This window comes from Sapajus apella, unplaced genomic scaffold, assembly GCF_009761245.1.
Source record: "Sapajus apella isolate SASKATOON/1434 unplaced genomic scaffold, GSC_monkey_1.0 scaffold14, whole genome shotgun sequence".
Classification (NCBI taxonomy): domain Eukaryota; kingdom Metazoa; phylum Chordata; class Mammalia; order Primates; family Cebidae; genus Sapajus; species Sapajus apella.
Genome location: NW_022436954.1, coordinates 13,806,088 through 13,817,646, shown reverse-complemented (window position 1 = coordinate 13,817,646; position 11,559 = coordinate 13,806,088). Strand labels below are relative to the sequence as shown.

General features: G+C 38.4%; 1 pseudogene; it reads left to right on the top strand.

The window, feature by feature from the left end:
• LOC116554534 overlaps positions 1–11,559 on the top strand; it is a 43,323-nt pseudogene that overhangs the window by 633 nt on the left and 31,131 nt on the right.

Here is an 11,559-nt window from a genome sequence, read left to right as displayed (position 1 = left end):
TTTTTTTTTTTTTTTTTTTTTTTTTTTTTTTTTTTTTTTTTTTTTTTGCTTTGTTTTGAAGCTGAGTCACTGATAAGAAGAAAGTGACAAATGTGTGAGTAAAATCTGTAAAAAAAAAAAAAGTCTGAACCCAAATAAAAATTTATACGACTCTTATAAATTTCAAATAATTGGAGTGTATAAAAGAAAGAAAGCAACCCATGAAGTGGGTATGAAAATGTTGTGAATAACGATGAAAGCCTACAATTACCTAGGCTGTAAGAGCTTGAAGAGCTCTTTTGCATCCATAGTTCATTCAGTTTCATACGGGTGATCAGCCCACTTTTAGTCACACATTCAAATGCATCACTGCACTTAAACCTACAAGGATGGTGACTATTATTCCCGTACTACAGATGAGAAAATTGACATTCAAGGAGGTAAATAACATGTCACACAGCCAGCAAGTAATGGTGCCCAAATTTTGAAATCAGGCTGGTTTGATCCTAAAGCCCTAGTTACCTGGGTTGTAAAAAAATAAAACTTCCACTTAATATATGATAAAAAGATGTCCCAAAATCTTAAGTGCCATAAGGAATCTCTCTTAAAATAGTCCATAAAGAAGTCGATTTTCTCTCAACCGGGACTTTTATTTTCCACATTGTACAGATGACAAAACAGAATTAGAGGAACTAAGCAACTCACTCAAGATCAGAAATTAATATATGACAGAATAGAAATTTAAATGTGGGCTTTTAAGCATTTTGTGGCTTCTGTTGGTTTTACAATTTACCATATAACTTCTCTAACTGGTTTTAAAGATTGGATTGAAAACACTATTTTGTTAAGTACCAGTCTATAAATGGTGCTGCACTAATAATAACAGAATTCACAAATACCTGCAATATTTCATCTTTTGATGCTATCAGCATCTCTTTTTCTCAATTCTTATTTTTTCCACCAATTTCGCATCCCTTTTCTCTGTCTAGGTTCTTGTTTTTCTACCATCTGCCTATCTTGTTTCTACAGTCAGATGAATGCCTTTCTGAGTATACCCTGCTACAGCCTAACCACTTCTTTCAGATGTGATATTTTTTAAAACAAAAGTTCAACTTTCTTTGGGAAATGAGGATGAATTGTACACGGTGCTCAGAAATCAGAGAGCAGAGGGTAGAAGAAGCAAGGTGTAGAACATTTGTGTAGGAACAACAGGAAAAGAAAAATAACAAACAGAAAACATAAAACATTACAGATCCCTACCTATCCCATCCCCTCATTTCCGTAACTCACAGAAAATACAGATGAGGTTTTGCTAACACAAGTCACAGAATTAGCTCAGAAGATGGGTTCACAAAAACATGAGTCTTCAACCACCTTGAAAATAACTGAAAGCCTCACTCAGTTTGAGGCAGCTCAGATAGATGATAAAGTTTTAATTTGCTAATTATTTTTATATTCCAGAAGTCAGGAAAAACCCTGAGTTTGTGTCCAGCTATAGCCAACAAGGAGGAATTGATTAATATAATAGAATCTGGGGAGAAAATACCCATGCCACCTTAGGAATCACGTATATCAAGGAAGAAAATCGTAAGTTGCTCAGCCATGTACCTTAGATTTTAGAAAAATAAATAAATAAATGTCCAGAGAAAAGATTCTCCTAAAGAAAATGGCTTAAGGAGAAAGAGAGAGTGGCCAGAACAATCAATAGTACTCCATGACAGGGAGTACAGGGAGCCTGAGCTTTGGAATAAGTTATGTAAACCTAGGAATATTATCAGAATGTTCCAAGCCTCAGCTTCCTCACCTGCAGAATGAGGCTAATCTGAGTAATTTATGGCAAATAGAACCAATGCATGTAAAGTGTTTGGCATTAGTGCCAGGTACTTAGTAAAAGTTCATTCAATTGTAGCTAACTTATTACCAGCATCCTTATTCTCCAAAATATAATTATTATTTCTTGTTTGTTCACCACCAGCTTACAAATCCTCTTTATTTTTGGTGTTGTCTGATTGGGAGCAGAGAGCTGTATAATGAAGCATCAAGCTTTCTAATGAAGGAGGGAAGATCATAAAGTTAGAAGACCTGAGATCAAATGCTCACCCTGTAACGCAAGAGGTATTTGAAGGGTGAGAATCTGAGTGGCAAATGTGGGCCAAAGTGTGCCAGCCCCAGGCCCATGGCTGCACCTGCCCAGAGCAAGCACTCTTTTCTTACATACATAGTAACTCTTCTCTAGATCTCCATCGTCCTTATAAAAGGTGAATGTTGGTACCTAAGTAATCCATCCCACAGGGTCATTCATTCATTCATGCAGTCAGTTGTTCCAAAACTCTTGTTAGGGGTCCAGCTTCACGGGAGTGAAGCAGGTATGCTTTACATCTGGGCTTCACATTTACTAGGAATGTCCTGAGGCTCTTGAAGCCTCAGCTCCTTTATCTAGGAAATGAAGATAATAATACTTTCGTCTTAGCATTGCCATAAAAGTCAGCAGAGAGCCAATGAAGTGCTCACTGTGGTGCTTGGTACAGATTAGATACTCAAAAAATGGCAGCTCTTGTATTTTATTATTACTTTGTTCTTTTGAGATAGATTATCATTTTCTCCAAGGAACTTTACTAAGAAAAATAAATCTATAAAACAAAATTGGTACATAAGCTCCTGTTATTGCACATACGAGCTACCCAGTATTTTCAAATGATATGATTTAAAACTAATGTCACATGCAAAGATTCAAATATCATATAATATGGACATTAAAATATGCCCAAGTTGTTAAGGGATCAAAAAGAGACAATAATGAATTCTCTCTAGTAAGTAATGTAACTTACAACATTAAAGAGATTAATGTTTGAGTGGCTTATCAGAGTGAATGGGATTTTTCCAGATGGAAACGAAATGAGACGCATACTAAGTAGCCATAGTACCTCCTTCCGAGTAGCAAATTCTTGGTGAGATTAAAAAAACATAAATAACTAAAGGTGACATATAAAATCTGACACTTTAAGAAAGCAGAGTTTTTGTATGATTTTAACATTGTGTTTTTGTTTTAAAGTAGTTTTTTTTTCAATTAAGGTAAAATTCACATAATATAAAATTAACAATTTGTAGTTATACAATTCAGTGGTATTTAGCACATTCACAATGTTGTACAACCATTACTACTATCAAGTTCCAATTTTTTCTTATCACTTCAAAAGAAAAACCTATACCCACTGGGCAGCCATAATCTACTCCTGCTACTCCCACCTACTAGCAACCACCAATCTGCTTTGTGCCTCTAAGGACTTACTGATTCTGAATATTTCCTATAAATAAAACTGAATCATGTATATTACTATTTGTGTCTGGCTTTTTCACTTAGCATATCAAGAGCAAGGCTGGGGCTAGAGTTGGCTCAGAGTAATCAGGTCATGCTGAAATCTTCTAGGTGTAAGACTGATCTGTAGTTGCAGCATGTACCAGTACTTTATTCCTTTTCATGACTGAATAATATTCCATTGTATGTGTATATCACATTTTGTTTTCCTATTCATCTACTTATGCACATTTGGGTTACTTCTACATTTTGGATCATGTAGATAGAGATGGAATAAATATTTGTGTACAGTATTTTAATTATTTTGAATAAATATCTTGGAGTTGAAAAAAATAAAAATAATGTTACAATGCTAATAACTAGAGTTATGGCCACAGTCTTTTTATCTGTAAGAGCCCACCTAGGAAAATCCAGAAACAACATGTAAGTCCAACAAGGAGTCTTGATTAATAGATTATAATTATAATACAATAAGCTATTTTGCAATCATTAAAATGAGGATTATAAAGCATCTTTTTCTTCTTAGAAAAGGGTCTCCTTCTGTTGCCTAGAATGGAGTGCAGTGGCATCATCATAGCTCACTACAGCCTCCAACTCCTGGGCTCAAGGGACCCTCCAGCCTCAACCTCCCCAGTTCCTGACACCACAGGTGTGTGCCATCACAGCTAGATTTTTTAAATTTTTTGTAGAGATATGGTATTACTATATTGCCCAGGCTGGTTTCAAATGCCTGACCTCAAACCGTCCTCCTGCCTCGGCCTCCCAAAGTGCTGGGATTACAGATATGAACCACTTTACCTGGCCTACGAAACACTTCGATGACAGTAAATATATATGAATAAATAGCTGGACACGAGTTTTACATAAAACAACAGAATGTTCTGAGCTCCACAAAAACCATAATTGCAATCTTATGATGCATTCAGAGAGGCAGCATAATAGGAACAATGAAAGCTGTTTTATTATCTTGTGTGCTGATTAGCCCACTCTTTATTTCTGGACACCACACTCTAGTAGAGAAACTCAGAAACTAAAGATCTTTCTCATAAAAGTCAGAGTCCAACATGATGGGAAAAAATGACAAAAGCTTACAGCAAATAATGGCAGAGTTCATTTCAACTATTTGGAGGACTGGTATGTGGAAGAAAGGGACAGTTGTGTGCAGCACCAAAAGAAAGCATTCTCCGTGGTTTCAGATGAGCAGAGCCAGCAGAGGCAAGGGTGGGGCAGGGGAAAAGGAGGGTGTATACAGAAATGGAGTACAAATATAATTCACGGCGTGAGTAAGCACCCCATCAGAATGAGCATCCCAGTCTGGACAATCCTTTACTTAGCACAATATTGGCCGAAACTACATGCTAACTAATGTGAATGGTTATCACAGAGGAAGTCACTGACTATGAGGAGAAAGCAGATAGAAGATGAAGAGAGAAAAGACATAGGGGAAGAGAACAGAGAAAGAAGAGGGAGAGAAAGGATCTTGTGTGCTGAGCTAAGGAGTTTGCATTTTACCCTTACTGCGTAACTGCCTCTCCTCCCACTATACATGAGAGTGTATTCCTAGCACAGGATCCCTCCTGCCTTCATCCTCACATCACAATCAACTGGCATTTCTAAGCTGTTGGTAAAAGAAAAGTAATAATCAGTGATCAATGCCTCTTTCCTGCATCATCCAAATTTTTTAAAATACATTTTATTGCATTTTAAGTTTTGGGGTACATGTGAAGAACATATAAGATTGTTGCATAGGTACATACATGGAAATGTGGTTTGCTGCCTTCCTCTCCATCACCTATATCTGGCATTTCTCCCCATGTTATCCCTCCCCAACTCCCCAACCCCCGCTGTCCCTCCCCTAGTTCCCCCCCACAGACCCCAGGGTGTGATGCTCCCCTCCCTGTGTCCATGTGTTCTCATCGTACAACACCCAGCTATGAGTGAGAACATGCGGTGTTTGATTTTCTGTTCTTGTGTCACTTTGCTCAGGATGATGATTTCCAGGTTCATCCATGTCCCTACAAAGGACACGAACTCATTGTTTTTTATGGCTGCATAGTATTCCATGGTGTATATGTGCCACATTTTCCCTGTCCAGTCTATCATCGATGGGCATTTGGGTTAGTTCCAAGTCTTTGCTATTGTAAACAGTGCTGCAATGAACATTCGTGTGCATGTGTCCTCATAATAGAATGATTTATAATCCTTTGGATATATACCCAGTAATGGGATTGCTGGGTCAAATGGAATTTCTATTTCTAGGTCCTTGAGGAATCGCCACACTGTCTTCCACAATGCTTGAACTAATTTACACTCCCAACAGTGTAAAAGTGTCTCTGTTTGTCCACATCCTCTCCAGCATCTGTTGTCTCCAGATTTTTTAATGATCGCCATTCTAACTGGTGTGAGATGGTATCTCCATGTTGTTTTGATTTGCATTTCTCTGATGACCAGTGATGATGAGCATTTTTTCATATGTTTGTTGGCCTAACCTATGTCTTCTTTTGTGAAGTGTCTGTTCATATCCTTTGCCCACTTTTGAATGAGCTTGTTTGTTTTTTTCTGGTAAATCTGTTTTAGTTTTTTGTAGATTCTCGATATTAGCCCTTTGTCAGATGGGTAGATTGCAAAAATTTTTTCCCATTCTGTTGGTTGCCGATTCACTCTAATGATTGTTTATTTTGCTGTGTAATAGCTCTGGAGTTTAATTAGGTCCCATTTGTCTATTTTGGCTTTTGTTGCCAATGCTTTTGGTGTTTTAGTCATGAGGTCCTTGCCTATGCCTATGTCCTGAGTGCTTTTGCCTAGGTTTTCTTCTATGGTTTTTATGATGTTAGGTCTTATGTTTAAGTCTTTAATCCATCTGGAGTTAATTTTAGTGTAAGGTGTCAGGAAGGGGTTCAGTTTCTGCTTTCTGCATGCTGCTAGCCAGTTTTCCCAACACCATTTATTAAACAGGGAATCCTTTCCCCATTGCTTGTTTTTGTCAGGTTTGTCAAAGTTCAGATGGTTGTAGATGTGTGGCATTGCCTCCGAGGCCTCTGTTTTGTTCCACTGGTCTATATCTCTATTTTGGTACCAGTACCATGCTGTTTTAATTACTGTAGACTTGTAGTATAGTTTCAAGTCCGGTAGTGTGATGCCTCCAGCTTTGTTCTTTTTGCTTAGAATTGACTTGGCTATACGGGCTTTCTTTTGGTTCCATATGAAGTTTAAGCTATTTTTTTCCAGTTCCATGAAGAAAGTCATTGGTAGCTTGATGGGGATAGCATTGAATCTATAAATTACTTTGGGCAGTATGGCCATTTTCACGATATTGATCCTTCCTAATCATGAGCATGGAGTGTTTCTCCATCTGTTTGTGTCCTCTCTTATTTCGTTGCACAGTGGTTTGTAGTTCTCCTCAAAGAGGTCCTTTACATTCTTTGTTAGTTGTATTCCTAGGTATTTTATTCTCTTTGTAGCAATTGTGAATGAGAGTTTGCTCATGATTTGGCTCTCTGTTTGTCTGTTATTGGTGTATAGGAATGCTTGTGATTTCTGCACATTGATTTTTTATCCTGACACTTTGCTGAAGTTGCTTATCAGTTTCAGGAGATTTTGGGCTGAGATGATGGGGTCTTCTAAATATACAATTATGTCGCCTGCAAAAAGAGACAATTTGACTTCCTCCTTTCCTAATTGAATATCCTTTATTTCTTTTCCTTGCGTGATTGCTCTGGCTAGAGCTTCCAACACTATATTGAATAGGAGTGGTGAGAGATGGTATCCTTGTCTAGTGCCAGATTTCCAAGGGATGCTTCCAGTTTTCGCCCATTCAGTGTGATATTGGCTGTGAGTTTGTCATAAATAACTTTTATTGTTTTCAGATATGTTCCTTTGATACCTAGTTTATTCAGAGTTTTTAGAAACAATAGTTCTAGTTGTAAAATAGATGAAAGAGAGGAGAGAGAAAGAAGTTCAAGTGCTAAAAGATTAAAATGGACCATGAAGAGACATTGACTTTCTGGAAGGTGAGTATGGCAGTTAAGAGAAGGATAAAATCCAGAAGAGCCTGCCAAAATGAAGAAAGAGCAGGGTGGAGTCCAGGGAACATGTTGAAGGCACCAGCAAGGTGTTGGCTACAGGAATGGAGAAGATGAGATGGGTGGGAAGGATATTTAGAAGACATAATTTCTTTTTTTTTCATACTTTTTAAATTGCATTTTAGGTTTTGGGGTACATGTGAAGAACATGCAAGATTGTTGCATAGGTACACACATGGCAGTGTGATTTGCTGCCTTCCTTCCCTTCACCTATATCTCGCATTTCTCCCCATGCTATCTCTCCCCACTCCCCACCCCCCCACTGACCCTCCCCCATTTCCCCGCAACAGACCCCAGTGTGTAGTGCTCCCCTCCCTGTGTCCATGTGTTCTCATTGTTCAACACCCACCTATGAGTGAGAACATGCGGTGTCTGATTTTCTGCTCTTGTGTCAGTTTGCTGAGAATGATGGTTTCCAGGTTCATCCCTGTCCCTACAAAGGACACGAACTCATCCTTTTTGATGGCTGCATAATATTCCATGGTGTATATGTGCCACATTTTCCCTGTCCAGTCTATCATCGATGGGCATTTGGGTTGGTTCCAGGAGAAGACATAATTTCTAATATTTGATGAGTGACTGCATAAACTACCAGGATGGAGGAATCTAAACTAATTTATAGATATCTGGCTTGGGCAACTGAGTGGTGATATCTATTACAGGGAAGCCCAGGAGAATGCACACATTTGGAAGGAACAGGAAGGGGAGGGGAGAGTTGAGTTCCATTGGGCTGGAGCTCAGGGGAAAGCATTATAGAAAAAAAACTCAATATAAGAAAGAGCTTTCAAGAAATGAAAGTGTTCAAAGAATAGAATGAGTTGCAGTGGGAAGACGACCCTCTGCTTATCCCTATTGGTGAAAAGGAATCTGGTGACTTTCTGTGATCATTCCCACTCCAAAGTAGCTGTCTCCCAGGACAAGGGCAAAGATGCTTTCTCCACATAAATTGGCCTGTTTAGAACTTACTGTCCATATGAAATTTGTAGAGACTTGTTCTAGCCATTGCCTTAGGGCAGGTGAACTCTGAGAAGGAAGCAGAAGAGGAATTGCCCAAAGGTGTGAAAGCAGGGGTCTTCATCTGTGGCTGGATATAGAACAGTCTCATGAGCTTTTTCGTAGCGAGTTCTTCAAGGTGTATATTCTAGTTATCTTGTTTTATGACTACATAGACAACATTCTCCATAGATGGTTTCTAAATTCATGTTTGTTCCTTAGTAAATTTCTTTTGGGAAATTTCAACCCAACTCAAATGAACTAAGTAATAATCATATAAAATTATGGCCACTTATTGATGTCTGATTCCAAAATCTAAGCTTTTAACCTCTAGGCTGGGACTTCCATAGGTTTTAGAATGACTGCATAAATGAATGAAAAAATTAATGAGCTCATAAAGAAGATTATGTAGTATTATCTACATTTAGGAGAAATTAAGTAATTTCTGTGTGCGAGATTACTTTCCACTCCTCTGCTACCTAAACTATGCCTTAGTGTGAATTGGGAAAGGCACACTCCTCGGGTGGTTGCAGCCCTATAGGAACAAGGCTCAGCAAATGGAGTGTCCACTGGAAGCCAGGCCACACTTACCATCTTAGCAGAGTGCCTTTGTACAGGGCACAGCCTGTACATACCATTTAAGTTGTGAAAACAGAATTCTGTCTCACATCCTCTGACTTTACATACTTTTCTCTTCCACTGGGGATCATACTGCTTTTACAGGAAAGCACATGACTGTATCTCCCACCAAATAACAGCAAAAACTTAGCAGTTTGTCCAAGGCATTTGTGAAAGCAAAGTAATCATCACATCTTCTCCATACTGTTGCTATTTTGGAAATAATCAGTTATAAGATAAGCTGCGGCATAAATTTATGAATAATTTAAATACTAAAGATGATGATTGAGAAGGAAAAAGGCTACCAGGTGAAAATTTGAGATGCTGAAGTCACAAAAAGTTCTCAAAACAGAGATGCCATGGATAGGAAGAACAGCAGCACTTCACACCTGTATACTTTTAGTGTTACACTTTGATTATCCTAATGCCTTGTTATAGAAATGCTATATCCATTCATTCATTCACCCTTTCCCTTATTTGTCAGGCATCTATTGATCACAGGCTATACTTCAGGCACAGTGATCGACATTACGTATACATTGACCAATATTAGTACATGGTTCCAGTCTTTAAAAAATTCACAACCCACTAAAACAAAGGGGTGAGTACACAGATTAATTATAGTATAATTTGAAAAGCTACAGGAACAAAGTGTTGTGTGAACCCAGGAGTAATCATGAATCATTTTCCTGAGTGACTGGGAGAAGCAATGTTTAATCTGGGTCATGAAGGATGAGAGGAGCTTTCATAGAAAGAAAACAAAGGAGACAGTCAAGGCCAAGAGAGCAGTAAGCGTAAAGCCTCAGGACTACAGAAGGCCATGGAATGCATACTGAATGGGGAGGCTCCAGTAGAGAAGATGGTGCATGAACGGTATAGAGAAGGTGAATCTAGGGAGGCAGGTTGGAGCCAGAGGCAAAGTGCTTTACATGACTCAAACCTAAGGTGGGGAGATGCCACTACCAACTGCCAAACAGATACATACTGATTTTCACATCATCCCCAATCTGGCATCACTCCTTTCTTGGGAGGACTTTAAGGCTGGAATGGACCTTTAGGGCTTTAAGCCTTTAGAATTGCATAATCCCAAATTCAAATCCTGGATCTGCTATTGAGTGTGGCATTTGGGGCAAGATACTTCTTTCTTCTGAAATTTAGTGTCTTTATCTAAGTCAACTTCTGAAGATAAAACTTGAAGAAGTTACTGGGAGCTGCTATTTTATATTATGACTGCTTTTTAAGGAATTTTTGTTTATGGATCTGATAAAATCTAGATCTCTAATATTTGTAAGCCCAAGCCCCTTGGACACTGCAGCTCTTTTCAGTTTTTTTGCTTATACACAATTCATTCTTTGCAGCTAATTAAGCCGAAGAAGCCTCGGAATCAAATTTGAAACCAAGGTTAATAAAGTTCTTTGCCTAGCAAAAAAATAAATAAATAAATACAATATTAAAAAATGTACAATGAAAGTGGTAGAACCTCACAGAACTAAAATGATGACTATGAGTTGGCCTGTAGAATGCCTTGTATGCAGGACATGCCTCATAAACACTGACACTATCCCTTCTCCTCTTCCTTGTATCCCCTTTCCTCCTTCAGCAGAAACACACTTGGCCCAAGAATGTTGGTAACAGGACTCAGTCTTGCAGACTTCTTGCCAAAGGGATTTCACAACTTAGCATCTAGATTCTGTTTGAAAATTCTTCCGCATAGAATATTCTAAGACTACCCACTCCTTTGTTGTACTGCCCCGTTAATGCAGGAAAGAATTCCACAAAGCAGGCCAGTGTTTACTGTTCTGAAAATCTCCACGGCATTCCTATATGCGTTATCACAGTTTTAACCTACGAACCTTCCTGGGTATTTGAAGAAACAATGAACCCAGAAGAATTTTATTGTCAGTACACTGTGCTAGGACTCTAAATAGCTGCTCAGAGTACAATGGCATGGCAATAGATTACATTCTACACTTTGGTCTTGATGTGTTCCATCCTAACCCACTCTGAAACGGCAAGCAGTACATGATTTTTCAGTGTGGGGCATGATGAGATATTTTAATCACCCTCTTATTCACTGACTCGCTCTTCCAGGTTAGGGGACCTAAGCTTTAGTACCATAAATGTGAAAAATTTAAACACCTTTGAAATTATTTAGTCCAGCATTTCCCAAGGGAGTTGGGGTAGTGTACAGAAACAGAATGGACACTGGTGACATTATCTGTACAAAAAGAAGCACTGGAACCTCACTGCCTGGACTGATTCTAACAAGATAAAAGCCCATTTTACCTCATCGCATCTGGGGAACCATACGTGAAATGAGTCTAAAGAGTTTATATTGTACCCTTCTAACTAACCTTGTTCATTATAAAAACACCTTCTTACTTCTATAAGAAGTAATTCTATTATAACACAGTATTATAATACTGTAATAATAAGTAGGCTCATATGTTCTTGGATATATCTGAAGTTGCTTCAGTATTTGAAGATGTAGCACTCATTATATTCACTAATATAATTCAGAGCTCACTCTACATTAGGCATTGAGGTAAAGGAAGGAAAATCTCTGAACTG